Source organism: Hemiscyllium ocellatum, chromosome 9 (genome assembly GCF_020745735.1).
Source record: "Hemiscyllium ocellatum isolate sHemOce1 chromosome 9, sHemOce1.pat.X.cur, whole genome shotgun sequence".
NCBI classification, from domain to species: Eukaryota; Metazoa; Chordata; class Chondrichthyes; order Orectolobiformes; family Hemiscylliidae; genus Hemiscyllium; species Hemiscyllium ocellatum.
Window position 1 is genome coordinate 58451606 of NC_083409.1, and position 18630 is coordinate 58470235.

Genomic DNA, 18630 nt, shown 5'->3' on the forward strand with positions numbered 1-18630 from the left:
GGTTTCCCTGATCTAATCTACTTGTCACCTCTTCAAAGAATTCCAACAGGTTTGTCAGACACGACCTCCTCTTACTAAATCCATGTTGACTTGTTCTAATCAGACTCTGCTCTTCCAAGAATTTGGAAACCACATCCTTAATGATGGATTCTAGAATTTTACCAACAACCGAGATTAGGCTAATTGGCCTATAATTTTCCATCTTTTGTCTTGATCCTTTCTTGAACAAGGGGGTTACAACAGCGATCTTCCAATCATGTGGGACTTTCCCTGACTCCAGTGACTTTTGAAAGATCTCAACCAATGCCTCAGCTATTTCCTCAGCCACTTCTCTCAGAACTCTAGGGTGTATCTCATTGGGGCCAGGAGACTTATCATTTTAAGACCTTTTAGCTTTTCTAGCACTTTCTCTTTTGTAATGGCAGTCAACATCACAGAGGGGAAGATCAAAAGGTGTGGTGAATGCACAACAAGAGGTGGGATTAGATGAAGGCATAGAGTTGGAGGGAAGGGGAAAGGTAGAAAGATCTCGAGGGATTTCAGTACCCTTGAGTTTTTGGAGGTTACATTTCAGATCAGAGTTGATAGTCCTTGAAACTACAACCTAATGTTCCATGGTGGTGTCATGATCCAGGGGTAGATGGGAAGTTATGTCTGAGTGTGAGAGTTTAATGTTAAATCTGTTCCTCTCTCCACTAATGCGGCCAGACCTGCTAAGTATATCTTGCATTCAGTGTTTGTAACATGAATTTGAACCCCTGCTGAACTATTATTTTATATATCCCCATCCATGTAACATTTTCCCATAGTTAACCCAATATGTAGTCATGTATTTAACAATATTATGTTTAACACTACCCATCTTCCCAACTCCTCCCAGTGGAGTCTGACCTGACAACTCAGGGCATCTTTTTCACAGAATGCACGCTCTGCAGAATTTGAAAAATAGTAGGTCTATTGCTTGAGGTCTGTTTTCCTCTAGCTCTGATCTGTGGATTATTTCTCCACTGGAGGATCTATTATCTCTCAGCTATCCTTCCAAGAGGAGGTCATTCTTTGTAGATGTTGCTGGCCCATTACCTTACATGTAGGCACAGAGATGTACAGCACCGATAGATTTTTACTTTTGAATTCCTCCCCCTGATGCCTCGCTAACTTTGCTTGAAGTCGCTATTTTTATCACATCAACATTCACCATCTATTTCCATTCTAGTGACCAGCAGCAACTTACTATGTTTCCACTATATATGGATATAAATTTAGCTTGAGTTTTTTTTGTTTATGTTGGAATGCTGACAAAAAGCACAAAAGTAAGATAAATATGTGCATGTGCACACACTGACACCCAAATATAAATTAATATGCATGTCATCATACCAAAAAGTACATTTTTAGAAATTTATCTTTCTAGACTGATCATTCACAAAGTCTAGTTTTGTTCTTGTATGTAGCCAGTGGTACTTGTAGTAGTAGTATTTGATATAATTACATCTAGTATTCTCAGTTTCTTCACCCAATCTATTGTATTTAATAGGTGTTTAACTATAACATTATTTACTTAGTTGTCTTTGATCTGTGGCATGTTCACTTCTGCTTTTTGCTACAAAATGTGTATTTGTACAAAATTCAGATTTTCAGTACACTTTTCCGTTCACACGTTAACATCAGAGAGAACCCACAGAAAGAAAAGACGAGTTCAACAAAAATATTCTGTCCAGATCCCCTGCTTCAGCAAATATTTGTGGACCCTTTCCTGCAAATCTGGCATTTTTCCTGGGAAGCACCCAAGCAATTATTTAATAAATGAACAACACAATACATTATCAGAAATAACAACACGTTACACCATAGTGGTCTTATAGTGTTTAATTTTCAGATTTAAATTTTGGCAAACTGAAATAGTCTTTTCTTTTTAAGAACTAACAGTAATGTTTCAATTCTATAGATAAATAGCAGATCTTCAATCCAAAGTTCTAGTTGTTGCACCTTTCTCATGTAGCTTTCCCAGGTTGACTGACAGATCTCAAAACCTTCCTTTCTGAGGAGAATTTTCTTATTGTGTCAGAACTATAAAGACAAAAAAAATGGAAAATTTATAGGTCGGTTAGCCTAACCTCAGTTGTAAGTTAAATTCTAGAATCTATCTTTAGCAATGAGACTTCTAAATTCTTTGAAGCGCAGGGTCAGATTAGAAAAAGTCAGCATGGATTTAGTAAGGGGAAGTCGTGTCTGACGAGCTTGTTAGAATTCTTTGAAGAGGTAACAAGGAGGTGAGATCAGGGAAACCCAGTGGATGTTATCTACCCAGACTTCCAAAAGGTCTTTGATAAGGTGCCTCACAGGAGGCTGTTGAGTAAGGTGAGGATCCATTGTGTTTGAGGTGAGCTGCTGGCATGGATTGAGGATTGGCTGTCTGACAGAAGGCAGAGAGTTAGGATAAAAGGTTCTCTTTTTTTTGGAATGGCAGCTAGTGACAAGTGATGTCCTGCAGGGTTCAGTGTTGGGGCCTCAGCTGTCCACTTTATATATTAATGATCTGGATGAAGGGACTGGGGGAATTCTGGTGAAGTTCAGTGACGATACGAAATTGGATGATCAGGCAGGTAATTCTGCGGAGGTGGGGAGGCTGTAGAAAGATTTAGACAGTTTAGGAGAGTGGCGCAAGAAATGGCTGATATTCAACGTGAGCAAATGTGAGGTCCTGTACTTCAGTAAAAAGAATACAGGCATGGTCTATTTTCTAAACAGTGAGAAAATTCATAAAGCTAAAGTACAAAGGGATCTGGGAGTGCTAGTCCAGGATTCTCTAAAGGTTGACTTACAGGCTGAGTCCATGGTTAAGAAAGCAAATGTAATGTCACTTATCTCAAGAGGGTTGGAATGTAAAAGCAGCGATGTGCTACTGAGACTTTATAAAGCTTTAGTTAGGCCCCATTTAGAATACTGTATCCAATTCTGGGCCCCCCACCTCAGAAAGGACATACCGGCAGCGGCGTGTGTCCAGCGGAGATTCACATGGATGATTCCTGGAATGGTAGGCCTAGCATACGATGAATGGCTGAGGATCCTGGGATTGTATTCATTAGAGTTCAGAAGGTTGAGGGGAGATCTCGTAGAAACTTACAAGATAATTCATGGTTTAGAAAGGGTGGACGCTGGGAATTTGTTTTCATCAGGCGGGGATACTAGAACCTGTGGGCACAGCCTTAGAATTAGAGGGGGGTCAATTTAAAATGGAAATGAGACATTTTTTCAGCCAGAGTGTGGTGGGCCTATGGAATTCATTGCCATGGAGTGCAGTGGTGGCTGAAACATTGAATGTCTTCAAGGCAGAGATTGATAAATTCTTGATGTCGTAAGGATTTAAGGGCTATGGGAAGAGTGTGGGTAAGTGGAATTGAAATGCCCATCAGCCATGATTAAATGGTGGAGTGGACTCAATGGGCTGAATGGCCTTACTTCCAATCCTGTGTTTTATGTCCTAAATCAGTTCAACTTTAGGGAAGCAGTACTGTTTTCATATGCTGCAATAATGCACTAAATTTAAACTCTTTAAAAAAAAACTGCAGAATATTAGTAAAATATGTACTGATCTGGAATTAAAGTCTCCAGTGTATCTATGCAACTATTCCAACTATTGGTATTTCAAAGCAACACTGTATAAATTTGCACTTTATCCCTGACAGACTGGAGGATGAACCAGCTGCTTTAGCAAATGAGTAGATGGTGATGGAAATCAAGAGGTTTATCCCTCTGGTACAGCAACTATCCTAGCCTATTATTAATTGCATTTTGAATTTTCTTTCATGTATTTCCCTTTTCTGAGCTGCTTGTTCCAAACATTTATTTTTAAGCAATATATTTTAATTTACTTCTCATTAATTTTATTACACCTTGTGGTCCTGGAGTAAGACATTTTCAAAGGGAAAAACTTGGGATTCATGTCATTTGTATTTTATATAGATGGAAGATTTACATACATACTAATTAGGTAATCTCTTGTTTTTATAAGATGTACTCTACCTTTCTATCTCATTACAGTGGACTGCATTGGTGCTGCCAGTTGTCCCATTCAGCATCAAGTCATGCATGAATAATTTCCTTCAGCTTAGAATTTGAAAGACTTAGATTTTGACCATTGTCAAACTTCAGATGGCAGATCAGGAGACCCAGTCAATTTTGAACCACATGCCTTCATATCATAGGGACAGCAGATTGTAGAAGATAAAGAAGCATCTTGGGCAACCACAATATCAGAACTACCCCTGACAATTAAAGCTTATCTCTTTCATTGGACCACCAATGGCTGCTGTTTTGTTCATTGCTTCATTGGTTTACTAAAATGGCTTCAGATTTCATTATCTCTAAATCCTCATGTGATCCTCAGCTGTATCTCTACCATATTTTACCCAAACTTGTCCATTTTATTACATGTATTTTTGATTCTAATAAGATATTTACATTCAGGATTAATTACAAATGTAAATTGCTGTTGCATTTCTCTCTCAACAATATAATTCAATCGATCATCTTCACTGTTTCTATTCTATCATTTTTAATAACCGGAATTGAACACCAGGTGTGGAATCTTGGAGGGACTTGAACAATGTGGACTGTGTTGAGAAATGTGACATAAGTCCATTGCTTATCTCAATAGGGAGCAAGTCTTGTAGGCAAGTTCTGTTTGTTGATGCAAGGTTTATTTTGTGAAATGCAAGTTGACTGTTAAGGCAGATTACATCTTGCTAATGACCTACTACCTGCACATCTCATCCCATTAATAGGCAGCTCTCCATCCTATCATCTGTCACAAGCAAACGAGAAGCTGTGAAGTTTTGACATAAAAGTGAGAGGGGATGCCAGTCTCTTCAGTTTGCTGCTTGCTTTACAGGATGTCTATGCTGGACACCAGGTACCGACATCTCAGGGCACATTCCAAGAGCACCTGCCCCATCACTCTACATTCATGAATATGTACCAGCTTTTAAGTACCCTTATGGCACATTTACGATTTGCTTACAGGACACTTGTGCACTTCATTGGCTGAACTGGTGATTATTATTGTAATGCTGCAACAAAGACACTTTGTGCTCATGAACTGGACCAGGCTCCATATCCTGCCTGAACTTTTGCTGTCATAGTACTCACTCATTCTGAGTCTTTGTGAATGCGTGCAGCATCCCTATCTTTCTTTTTTGCACCTTGTCCCTTAGCCATGGATACCAGTCCCACAGTACTGCATCATTGAGAAGTGAGCAAAAGTGAGGACTGCAGATGCCATTCCTGATCCTCGGATGCTGCCTGACCTGCTGTGATTTTCCAGCACCACTCTGATCTCATTGAGGAGTGAGTATAGTATCAGAAGTAGTGAATGTAAGGTAGCAGTGTCAAGATAGTGGGATTTGTACGCAGAGGGGAGGAAGGTCATTGGCGTTCTTCATTGTTAGTCATCCGCCAAGAGGGTTGAGACTGCACTGACCTGGTGCGACCTTGATTAAGATGTTCTTGTGTTGTGGAATCCACTGCTGGTCCTAGGAGAAGATGGTGACCCACCTCTGGACCCTGAAGTACTTGCTGCCAAAGCGGGGTTCCAAATTTCCTATGTCCGCCATGTATGGGGCAAATTTCAGGAACCGGGCAGCATCTGGGCTAACAGCTCTTGCCTGTTTGCACAACCTTTTAAAGGTCTTTTAAAGATGACACCACACTTTTCTGGAATGTTTGAGCAAAGGCAAGTTGTTCCAGGCTTAGTGTTTGTTCCAAAATATAGCAAAAGGGCCAAGGTGGGGTAATTTAGGAGGCAAGTTCGGTAAGATGCTGCAAAAGATCTTGCTGGGCCTTGCAGAGAGAAACTGATCAGATAAAACTGTTGACACTCTGGCAAATAAAGTGAGATTTAACCCCATATTCCAAAAGTGATGGAACTGATTTGTTTGAAAGCTTTTATAAAAACATAGTAGCTTTCTTCTATAACGTTCTGGCTTTGTATCCTACATTTTCTTAACTATTTTTGATTGCTTTGACACATTGACTAGATAAGACAAGTTATTATCCATGGACTTCATTCTCATACTTAATGTCACAAAGTTGTTTTTTCTGACATGTAATGATTCACAAAGTTTACATTAAGTTTCACTTGTATTAGGGCTGTCCAATTATTAAAGTTCAATCTTTCTGAAGTTTTTAATACCGCCAATAATGATTTCCCTATTGTAACCTTATTTGAAAGTTTTTTAATTCAGTTGAGTTCGACATCCATTATATTTGTAAAGACTAGTAAAAATAGGACCAAGATCTCTTGGGCACTTAGCGCTGTTATTACATACCTCTGGTACAGGTGGGGCTTTAATCTGGGCTAACTGGCTCAGAGATGGGGACTACCAGTGCATCACACAAGCCTCTAAAAATCATTTCTTTAATGTTATAATGCTTCATAAATCTGTGTCTCATTCTTACACGTGGGTCATGCTAATCCTGTCTGTATCATTCCAGTTTTAGTGTATGTGCTGTCAAAACAATCACAGTATGCTTTCTTCTTCTTTCAACAATGTTCAGCTGCAACAAGTCTACTAGTGTATTTAAAGAAACTGTGAATTATCTACAGGTTAGTGTTTGAATTATCATTCCCCAGGCTTGGTACTATCTCATTCTTTGAAGTTTCAAAAGTTGATTGTATTTGTTGCTTCTCTTGAGCCATTATGAAGCTTGTTTACATTCAGTGAATTACTTTTGAATATAGTCTCTGTGGTACTGCAGTAAAGTCAACAGCCAATTTGCATACAACAATGGGTTAATGGCCAGATAATCTGTTTATTGAATATCGATAGAGGGATTAATATTCATCAGGTCACTGGGGAACCTGCCAATTCTGGCTCTTATTCTGCCTCAACAGTGTCATGGGATGTTTTATATCTACAAAGATGCTAAGCAAATATAAGACTATCAAATTTCAGCTGCCGTAAAAGTTTTTTAAGAAAAGTGATGCCCAGTGACTCATGGATGGTCATTTTAAATCTCTCACAACCACTGATTTTTGATTCCTTAATTAATGGATGTTAAGGCTAATCACAATACCTCTACAACTACCTGTCAAAGATTATCCCAGCAGACTCTGATTGCCTGATTTCTTTGTTTCTGTGTTGAACACTGGGCAGAAAATGCACCAGTTGCACCATTTGGAGGAGCTCCATCTGATGTATCGTCCATTAAGCTGTTTTTGAATCTTAATTATTTAAAGCATAAATCATTGGCCTATGTTTTCTGTTGGGTTAAGATTATTCCTTATTAACCCATACATTTATTCTAACTTGGATGGGAGCTGTACTCGGGGATCCTGCAGAATTTCCATTGTGGCAAACTCCAAAGGAATTACCCTGGAAATTGAATTTTCTGCTGGCAAATTCCTCTGTGCTTTTCAGTCAGAAATTCGAAAGTTCCAATGAAATTAGGTAAAATAGTTACTTAGGAACAGTTAGACTATTAAATAAATAAAATAGTTCCCGAATGTCCATGAAATTTCCCTCTTTCACACCCCAACAATTTAAGTCCCTCAGACCCTGATCTGTCTATTCCACTGAGGCTACCCCTACAACTGCTCAAAATCCTAAACCAACTGAACTCCTCACCCAATTCATACCCCTCCCCTGAACCAATCTGATCCCTCTTAGACCAACCTGATTGCCCACAGCTGGACCCACACCCTCTGATCTGACACAAGCCCTGCAGGACCTATTTTCTCCCACCCACTGTGACCTATGCTAAACATTTTAACACTTCTCTTGACAGATGCCACCCTTGTACCATTCTCATTTGGCATCCTACTTATCTGGCACCCTATACCTCCCATCCATCAAGCATGCTCCCCTTCCAGTGCCATAACATTGCATTTACCTTTATGTATTTAAGGTCAGCTGTCAAAGTGGGTTTTTTACATTTCAGAATATGGCAGCTAGCTGACTGCTGTGGAAAGGGGACATGGTATGCTTCATCTGATAGTTCTACACTACAAAAGAATTGTCAGAATCAAAGTACAGATCCACATTTCTGAGGGAGCCCTGAGCAGAAACTCCTCTCAGAAATGACCAGCTCCCTTCTTTCATTTTTACTAAAAAGGGCTGGAGTTGCAATCTGTGTAAGCTTGCCATTCCTCAGAATATCCAATCCATTATTGCAACTAAAAGAATCAATCAATTCAAACTCAACAGATACTACCAATGTGTGAGAGTGATACATAATAACTATCGATCTTTATTCAATAAAGCATTGCAGATGATTTCAGAAGGCAAATGTAGTGTCAAGATTTATCCTATGTCCTTTTTATTAGTGTTTTTTCAGGTTGCGTTACCTACAACAGACTTCATCTTATTCAGGAATGCATTCAATTAAGATTTGTCAGATAATATGAAAAAGAAATTGAGGCATTAGTCATGTGCAATGCAGAGAAATGAGAACCTGCATATTGCTCAGAAGAACTTTGAAGGACAATATAAAATAAATGGTACAATTCTAAGAAGGCACAAGAGCAGAGGAATCTGAGTGCATTTGTGCATAGATCATTGAAGATGGCAGGACAGGTGGTGAGAACAGTTAAAGAATACAGTGTTCTTGGCTTTATTAATAAGAGCTTAGAGTACAAGAGCAATGATCTGATGTTGAACTTTTAGAAGACACTTATTAGATCTCAGCTAGAATATTGTGTACACCTGGGGGTACCACAGTATCAGAAAGATGTGAATGTTTTGGAGAGAACATCAATTTTGAGGCTCTATTGAAGGAAATGGCACTGTCTCCCTGAAGAGAAGGCTGAGAGGATGTTTGCTAGAGATTTTCAAAATCACGAGTGGGCTGCATGGAGTATATCAGGAGAAGCTGTTCCCACTCATTTAAGAAAAATGAGGGGGCCTAGATTTAAAGTGATATGCAAATGAAACCAGCATAATGAGGTAAAAAAGGTCTTTCACATGATGAGTAGTTAAGGTATGAAATGTCATACCTGGAAATCTAGTAGAAGTAGGTTCAATTGAGGCATTCAAGATGGATTTTGTTTCTGATTTACAGCATCTGCTGTTTTTTTCCATTTTTATTCAAGATGGATGATTATTTGGATAGAAATGCTGTCCAGGGATATGGGGGAAAAGGCAGAAGGAGTTAGAATCAGTGCAAGGATGATGGGTCAAGTTGCCTCCTTTTGTGCCTTAATAATTCTGTGAATTCAATCTGGCAGTGATAGACATCAGGTGCTTGCCAGAGCACATGTGGATTTGGAGTAAAGACTGTGCAAATAGTTTCCTTTTAAAGGAGATGGAAACTAATAAGCATCTAAAATAGTTTGACTAAAGAGTTTATTTTAAATCCATCATTGATGCATTAGCAACACAGCTTCCATGAAACAGCCATGAAAATTTTAAGCTGTGTCCGGCAAACATGTTTAAGGGGGTTGTAAATCCTACAGGGATGTATGCAAATTGTTGGAGCAACATTTTCGATAATATATTTTTATATTGAAAGCAACTATGTTGCTTTTATTCAGCATCACCTTGATGCTGTTGGCTATGGATCTTCTGCCCTATTTTTGCCTTCTACGTTTCATGATAGTGACCCTCAAGAATCTTTACAATTCAACTCTATACTGGCAAAGCTTCGCAAAATTGCTTAGATTATTTTCACAGACAATACAGAATGTTTATTGACCTTTAAAATCTGATCATTGAAATTGTTCTTAAAGATATGCAGAAAAAATGACAAGTATAACATTGAAAATAATGTTGCGCAATTTCTACTGCAATAAGTTCTACTTGGAAAATAATATGCTAAATAACTTGAAGGTGAATGGACGTTTTGAGAAAAAAAACTACAAGAGATACCATTTTCCTTTTGTGTGGATTAACAATTTCCAGCTCAAACTGTTAAATATCCTGTGCCTACTGAGTAGCACTACAGGGTATGTTGAGTAAACTGCATGTGACATGAGACACGCTTGCTGTGCTACTTTATACTTCTGGTTAGAATCCAAAATTCTGCTGGACTATGTTACAGAACAAGCTTACTTCAAAAAGAAAGTATAAGTAACAATAATAAACTTCATAACTGAAAATCAGAAATAGTGAATGCTTAATAACCATTCCTTGGTATATTTGTAATAGCACATAGATTACCAGTAATATATCGAGAAATTTCAAACCTGAACATATTCATCTACTATCAATGCAGTTGAAACCAGGGAGAAGTCAATAGATCTGGATATTTGTGTATTTGTGAAGGATGGATAATTAAATTTGTTTTCTCTTTCAGTACAGGGAAGTACAGTATTTGACAAGGTAAAAGAAACATTAATAGATTTAAGTTTTTTTTTTATCCGTGCTTGTTTAAATTAGGAATGATGATAGCAAAAGATCTCTAAGAGGTGCATATCGCTATCTGCAATTTTCTTCATCTTCATTTCGTTTTAACAGTGAACAGGTCGCTGTACTATAGCAAGAAGTTTACCAAATATTTTTTGAAAGAAGCAGGCTCTGAAAGATGTGTCTCCTTCTACTTTGAACTGAAAATTTCCCCTTTTTATTTGTCAGGCTGGCCTGAAGTCTGAAAAGGAATCAATCCTCCATAGTTATTCCTATACAGTATTTTCACAATGAAGATGGGAGAGAACTGGAGCCAGAATTTCCAAAACTAATCAAAAATTTAGGCAAATTGAAGCAGTACTATTGCATTATTTTTCAAGAAGATGGTAAGTCCATCTGCTGTCATCCTCCCAAGCCATTACACCCTCTGATTGAGAAAAATAAAATCTCAGTTTGACAGCATGATTGAAAGCTAGGTCTTAATGCCAGTGGCAACCAATATAGCGATGCTTGTACTAGTAACAGTTCCCAAAATAAATGGAGAACTGAGATTATGTATCAATTTCACTCAGTTAATAGTTATATGGAAAATCCATCTTCTTTCAGTTATCAGTGATAGATTGGCAACAAGCAAATTTTTCACAGAACAGGAAGCCAAAAAGATACCCTTATACCGATGGTCAAGATTGCTGAATACGTTTACTGCATCATTTCAGGTAATATTGCTTCTACTGTTTCCCATTTGGAATCAACTCTGTACCAGAAATTTGCAAAATGCCAGTGTCTAGAATGCTGGAAGACAGATGACAGATGATATCCATGTGCATGGTAAGACACAGAAATAACAAAATGAGATGGTTAGGGCTGTGTTAATGGCTTTGTAGAATGTGGGCTCAACACCAAATGAGAGAAACTAATTCTTTAGAACAATGATCATTCCTAGGACACCTTATCTTAAGTATCACAGTATCTCCAAGGAAGACATGAAGCATCAGTGAATTTCTGGCATAAGTTTAGCATGTACTTCATCATGGTTTATTCCCAACTTAGTTGAATATTTAACCCGGAACAGATCTTTTGAAAGAAGGTCATCAGTGGTACTGGCATCAGCAATATTTAAAAAAAAAACTTGTAAAAAGAAGTTACTTTTTTTTTAAACCAACATTCACAATAAAATGGATGAATTAGTCACACAAATATCCTAGGGGATTCAGTGTTTAGAATGACATGATGGGATAGTACCTTTAGTTATAGATGATATTAGCACAGTGATGCAAGGTATTTAGCTCTGGGAAATTGGTATCTGCATGGTTAGAGCTTAGAAGCACCAAGAGACAGAAAACAATAGTGGGGGTTATGTATATAGACCCCTGAACTATAATAGTAATGTTGGATAAGGTACTAAACAGGAAATTAGACACAAGTAATAAAGGTACAGCTGCAATCATATGAATTGTAACCTACATATAGATTAAGCAAATCAAATCAGTAACAATACCAAACAGGAGGCACTTCTGGACAGCATATGAGATGGTTTCTGGATTAATACATTGAATAGTCAATGAAACAAGAGTTCATCATGAGGTCATTCACAGGTATTATGTAATGAGAAAGTTATAGAAGACAACCTAGCTGTCCAAGGCTCCTGCAGGGGGTGGGGGTGGATAGGTAGGGGAAGCTAGGGAGGAACTAAACTGGATGTTGGTTTGCTCACTGACCTGGAAGGTTCATTTCCAGACATTTTGTCACCCTACTAGGTAACATCTTCAGTGGACTTCCGGATGAAGCACTGCTGATGATTTCTGCTGTTTTACACGTTTGGGTTTCTTTGGGTTGGTGATGCCATTTCCTGTGGTGATGTAATTTCCTGTTCTTTTTCTCAGGGGGTGGTAGATGAGGTCTACCTTCCTGTGTTTGTTGATCGAGTTCCACTTGGAATGCCATGCTTCTAGGAATTCTGTCAACAAACACACCAAGATAGACCCCATCTACCACCCCTTGAGAAAAAGAACAGGAAATGACATCATAGGAAATGACATCACCAGCCCAAACATGCAAATAGAAAACAGAAATCATCAGCAGTGCTTTGCCTGGAGGCCTACTGAAGATGTTACCTAGTAGGGTGATGAAACGTTTGGAAATAAACCTCCAGCTCTGCAAGCAAACCTACATCCAGAACCTCAACCTGAGCTACAAATCTTTTCAAAACTCATTAGGGCAAGTAACCGTTACGTCGTCATCATTTGGGATGAAGAGTAACACAGTTGATTTGGGGAAACTAGAGTCATGAACCTAAACAGAGGAAACTATGACTGTGAACTCTTTGTGATAAATTGGAGTGTATTACTTAAAGGGATGACAGTAGATGGGCAATGATAAGCATTCAAAGTGTGCAGTGAGGAAATACTCGTTCCTGTCTGGCAGTAAGAAAGCAGGAAAAATGACGCAACCATGGGAACAATGGAAATTGTGAATAGCACTAGATCTAAGGAGAGGTGTATAAATTAGCCAAAAGGAGGTTAGAGCTGAGGATTGGGAGCAGTTTAGATTTCAGCAAAGGAAGGCAAAAGCATTGGACTTAAGAGGGGAAAAGTAGAAGATGAAAGTAAGCTTGCAGGGCACATACAGAAAGATTGTAAAAGAGTGTGTAGCTATTTGAGGAGAAAGAGGTTAATGAAGACAAATGCAGGTCCTTTAAAATCAAACAGGGGACACTTATAATGGGGAACAAAGATGGGAAGCCAATTAAAAACATAGTTTGGTTCTGCATCCTCAAAGGAGGACAGAAATAACATGCCAAAAATGTTGGGGAACACAACTTTTACTGAGAGGAGGCAAAAAATCCATATTTGTTAGGAAGGTGTGTTGGGGAAATTGGTCATTATCTTTTAAGATTTTATAAACTTGAACAGTTTCTATGGATTTGGAGGGTAGTTTCTGTAGCCTCACTATTTTGAAAGAAAAAAGAGGTAGAGAGAAAACAAGGAATCGCTGGTTAGCTTGACATCATTAGGGAAAATGCTAGAGTCCATTGTAAAAGATTTGATAGTAGAGCACTTGGAAAATTGTGTCAGGATTGGACAAAGTCAACATGATTTAATAAAATGGAAATAATGCTTGACAAATCTATTGGAATTTTACTAGGATGTAATTAGTAGTGTTAAGGTTTTGGGGGTTCCTGGGGTCAATGGATGTGGTTTATTGAACTTTCAGAAGATGTTTGATAAAGTCCCACATAAGGGATTAACATAAAAACTAAAGGACATGGGATTGGGGGTACTGTGTTGACATACAGGATTGGCTGACAGAAAACAAAACAGGAATAAACGGATCATTTTTTTCATTAGCAGCTCGTGACAAGTGGGATACGAGAGCGATTGATATTTAGACCCCAGCTATTCATATTATATATTAATGATTTAAATGAGGCAACTAAATGTAATATTTCCAAGTTTGCAGATAACTCAAAGTTGGGTGGAAGGTTGAACTGTGAGGAAGTAGTAGTATGATACAACTATTCCTGTGATAGTAAACACCATCACACCTGTGGTAAACACAAACAAATCAGACTTATGTGTTCAGCCACTATTCCAAACTGTCAGGTTGAATTTGGGATGAGGAAAGATAGTGACAATAATATTAAATAGCTTTTGTGATTAATAATGTAAGAATGTAAATAGTCACTTGTCACTATATCAGTAACAGATTGGCCTTTTTAAATTTTTTCTTTATGATTTTCTGCTATAACAATTGACTTTTTCTAGATTTATAATGGTCTCTTACACAATAATTTATTATAACCTTATTTAGGAGTCTCACTAATTTTCTGTGTGATTTTCTGTTGCATGCTATTGTTTCTCGAGTCATTTTAACCTGAACTATTTTCTCATGGACAGTTCACACTGCACATCACTGTTTTCCATGGTGCTTTCTTTAGCATTCATAATCCTAAAACAGATTCACAGTAATGCTTTCTTTCAAAAGGAATTTGCTTTGATTCTGTTAATGCTTTTTCGAATCAAAGGTTTTCAGAAATCTTAATGATTCCTTCAGAAATTTGCAACTATTCTCCCCTCCTACAGATTTGCTCCAGTGCTCCTGTCTCCTGCTTAGTGTTTTTTCTCCTCCGTATTTTTAAGAAACCTTGGTGATTGGCTGTAATCCAAAGTTCCTTGTGGTGTGATTCAGTAGCTTCCTCTTCTAATGAGAATCACGATTCACACCAACACAACAAGCATTTGTTGTGGTGTGCCTAATATTCTCAACAATTGTGTATCTTGATGTAGGTTTTCCACATGCTGTCTTCTCACAGTAGTCGCTGTCACATTTCTGATGTTTACTGGATGTCAGTAATATATTATCACAATTTACTTCTTTTGCGTTGTTTTCTCAGTGTTTTTTACACTTCTTAGACACGAGTGTAGTGTTGAGTTTTTGTTACAGAAGGTTAATTCTTTTGTTCTCAACAAGATAATCAACAGATCAGATAGAAGCTTGGATTCTGCCATGTTCAGTTGTGAATGGGTGTGTATACTTATACAACCAACTGAAGGAAGAGGCTGCACAAACATGTCAGCCTTAATATTGGTTCACCCAGCATATCAAGATAAGTCGAGGCTGAACATTGGTAACCCTCTTCAGCTAGAATGGCAGAGTTGATGATCCATCTTGCCCACGTCCCAAGGGCCCCAATTTGAGACGTCACTTGATTCCAGACCTTTTTACAGCCTTAGGTCAATCGTGACCAAAAAGAACTGATTTTTTAAGATAAGTTGAGGATAACTGCTATTGACATTAAGGCAGCCTTTTGACCAACTATGGCCTCCAATAAAACTAAAGCTAGAGGATTTGTGGGTAAATACTCCATTAGTTCAATCATGCCTTGCATAGAGGATGATTGTTGGAGGCCAAGCATCTCCAGTAAAGATATTTCTGCCGGAGTTCCTCAAGCTCATATCTGACACCCGGTTATCTTCTCTTTCCCATTCCCAAGGGAGGTCAGTGTAAAGTCAGAATTGGAGATGCTTGTTGATGGTTGCACATTATTTAATATATTTCCTCAGATACTAAAGCAATCCATGTCTGCATGCAGATGATTAAAAGTGAATGGAAGACAGTCAATTGGTGTATATGCACAATCATGCACCATTAATAAAGGATTAGAACTGAAAGAAAACCACTTATCTGTCTGACATCACCACAGGAAATGACATCATCAACCTGGTCTGTGATCTAGACTGGCACATCTGACTTTTTTCCTTTCCCACAAAGAATGTTTGTTTTGCCTTGTCCCTTTATCTGTTTATATGTATGTGGGAATTTTATTAAAGGAGCAAAGTTTGTTATAAAGTCATAGATTAGCAATTCGTTTTTTTTTTACCATTGCTTAAAAGCAATTTTATTGCAGTAAGATTTTTGTCAATTGAAAAAAGACTTGGTGTGCATATTCATTTAACCTTAGTTAGACAGTTAAATAAAATTGGGCAGTTTGGTGGTTTAATCACAATTGGCTCAGTGCCAGGGACCTGGGTTTGACTCTGTATAGAATTTGCACATTCTCCCCATGTCTCCCAAAATCCAAAGATGTGCGATTTAGGGAAATTGGCCATGCTAAATTGCCCAGTGTGTTCAGGGATGTGTATGTTAGATACATTAGTCGGGGGTAAACGTTGAGCAATAGGTTTGGATAGGATACTCCTCAGAGGATCTGTGTGGATCTGTTGGGCTGAAGGACCTGTTCCCACACGGTAGCGATTCTATGAAATGTGTGGCAACCTGGAGAATGGTAGGGTTTGATTTCTAGTGCACTACGCCAGTGAGTCACAACATCAATCCAAAGAATATCCAGGAATGTGCATAATCTTGTCAAAATGTTTGTATCCGTAGGTAATGTAACTGACCATCAAAGCAATTTAGATATAATGGAGCAGAACTTTGTACTCTAAATAATTACTGTGGCAAACACCTAAGACCATAAGATAAAGGAGCAGAATTAGGCCATTCAGCCCATTGAGTCTGCCCCACCAATCAGTCACGGTTGATAAGCTTCTCAACCCTGTTCTTCTGCCTTCACACCATAACCCTTGAAGCCCTTACTAATCAAGAACCTATTTATCTTTATCTTAAATAGACTCAATGGCTTGGCTTCCACAGCCTTCTGCGGCAATGAATTCCACAGATTAACCACCCTTTGTCGAGTAACTTCCTTCTCATCTCTGTTCTAAAGGGTCATCTCATTACTCTGAGGCTGTACCATTGAGTCCTAGTCTCTCCCACTTGGAAACATTATCTTCATGTCCAGTCTAACCAGGCCTCTCAATATTCTATAAATTTCATTCAGGTCCCCCCCTTTCATCCCTCTAAACTCAACTTAGTGCAGACCTAGAGTCATCAACCGCTCCTCACATGATATACCCTTCATCCCTTGGGTCATTCTTGTAAACTTCCTCTGTATCCCCTCCTTAGATATGGGGCCCAAAACTGTTCACAATATTCTGACGGGAACATTATACAGCCACAGCAGTGCATTTCTGCTCTTGTATTCTGGCCCTCTTGAAATGAATGCCAATCTTGCATTTGCCTTGCTAACCACCAACTGAACCTGCATGTTAACTTTTAGAGAATCCTGAACTAGGACTCCCAAATCCCATTTGTCCTTCAGACTTCTGAAGCTTTTCTCCATTTAGAAAATAGTCTACACATCATCTTCCTACCAAAGTGCATAACCTCACACTTGCCGACATTCCATCCACCACATCTTTGTTCACTATCCTAATTTGTTCAAATCCTTCTGCAGCCTCCCCACTTCCTCAATACTAGTTGTCCCTCCACCTGTCTTTGTGCCATCTGCAAATTTAACATGTCCTCCGATGCTTTGTCTAGATCATTAATGCATAATGTGAATATTGACCCCTGTGGAATTCCACTAGTCACCGACTGAAAAAGACCTTTTTATCCCTACTCTCTCCCTTCTGCCAGTTAGCCAGTTCCTATTCATTACCAGGACCTTGCACCGAACACGATGGGCTCTTAACTTAATTAGCAGCTTCCTAAGTGGCACCTTGTCTAAGGCTTTCTAGAAATAGAAATAGATCACGCCCATTGGCTCTCCTTTGTCTAACTTGCTTGTTACTTCCTCAGAGAATTCTAACAGATTTGTCAGCTGCGAATTTCCTTTGATGAAGCCATCTTGACTCAGTCGTTTTTTACCGTGCACTTTCAAGTACTCCATAATCTCATGCTTAATAACAGTCTCAAATCTTGCCAACAGGTTCCTGTCTTCTGCCTCCCTCCCCTCTTAAAGAGGTGTTACATGAATCTTTTTCCAATTATCTGGGCCCTGTTCAGAAATAATTCAGGTCATCAGGAAGATCACCACCAAGCCTTTTACAATTTCCTCAGCTAGCACCTTCAAAACTCTGCGGTGTAGTGTCTGTTGTGGCATCTGGTCCAACAGATGCTATGGTGGGTCAGTGGTTAGCACTGTTGCCTTATACCGCTAGGGACTCTGGTTCGATTCCAACCTTGGATGACTGGCTGTGTGGAGTTTGCATATTCTCTGTGTCTGCATAGGCTTCTGCCAAGTGCTTCAGTTTCTTTCCACAGTCCAAAGGTATGCAGATTAGATGAATTGGCCAAGCTAAATTGATTTGCCATTGTCAAGGCTGTCCAACAAGGAACTATAATTAAAGTGATGCAATTCATAACTAACCTTAGTTATCCTGGTGGGCTTCTGTATTCTCTATACATTGTTGATTCTGGCTGAGACCAGTACAGGTGATTTCTAACCAGCATACAACAGAACAATAAGATGATACTTTGCAGGGATGCAGAGATACTTTCCATGTTAGGTAGATTAGTCATGGTAAATGCAGGGTTATGGGATTGAGTTGGGGGCTAGGTCCGGGTGAGATGTCCTTTTGAAGGTATATGTGGACTCAATGGTCTGCATGGTCTCTTTCCGTACTGTCAGGATTCTATGATTCTTGTCTGGGTGATTTTATCCTTCAGGTCTAACAGTTACCTCATCAGTCTGCTAATGAAAGGAAGACATTAACTTTTAATTTGCTTTTAATGAATAAGGGCATCGCTAGCAAGACCAGCATTTGTTGCCCGTCCCCAGTTGCCTCTGTGCTGAGTGGCTACACCATTTTAAAAAGCAAGTAGTTTACACTTGATCACATTGCTGTAGATCTGAAATCACATGGTCCTTCCATCCATTGACTCCATCTATATGTCTCGCTGCCTTGGGAAGGCAGTCAACATAATCAAACACTCCTCCCACCTCTTT

At 38.8% G+C, this 18630-nt stretch overlaps 1 non-coding gene across 1 annotated transcript; it reads right to left on the reverse strand.

Moving 5' to 3' along the window:
- Positions 1-6415: 6415 nt before the first annotated feature.
- Positions 6416-6522, reverse strand: LOC132819218 (U6 spliceosomal RNA). The gene has a single exon (XR_009645057.1). It is a non-coding gene; the product is annotated as a U6 spliceosomal RNA (small nuclear RNA).
- Between the last annotated feature and the right edge of the window lie 12108 nt (positions 6523-18630).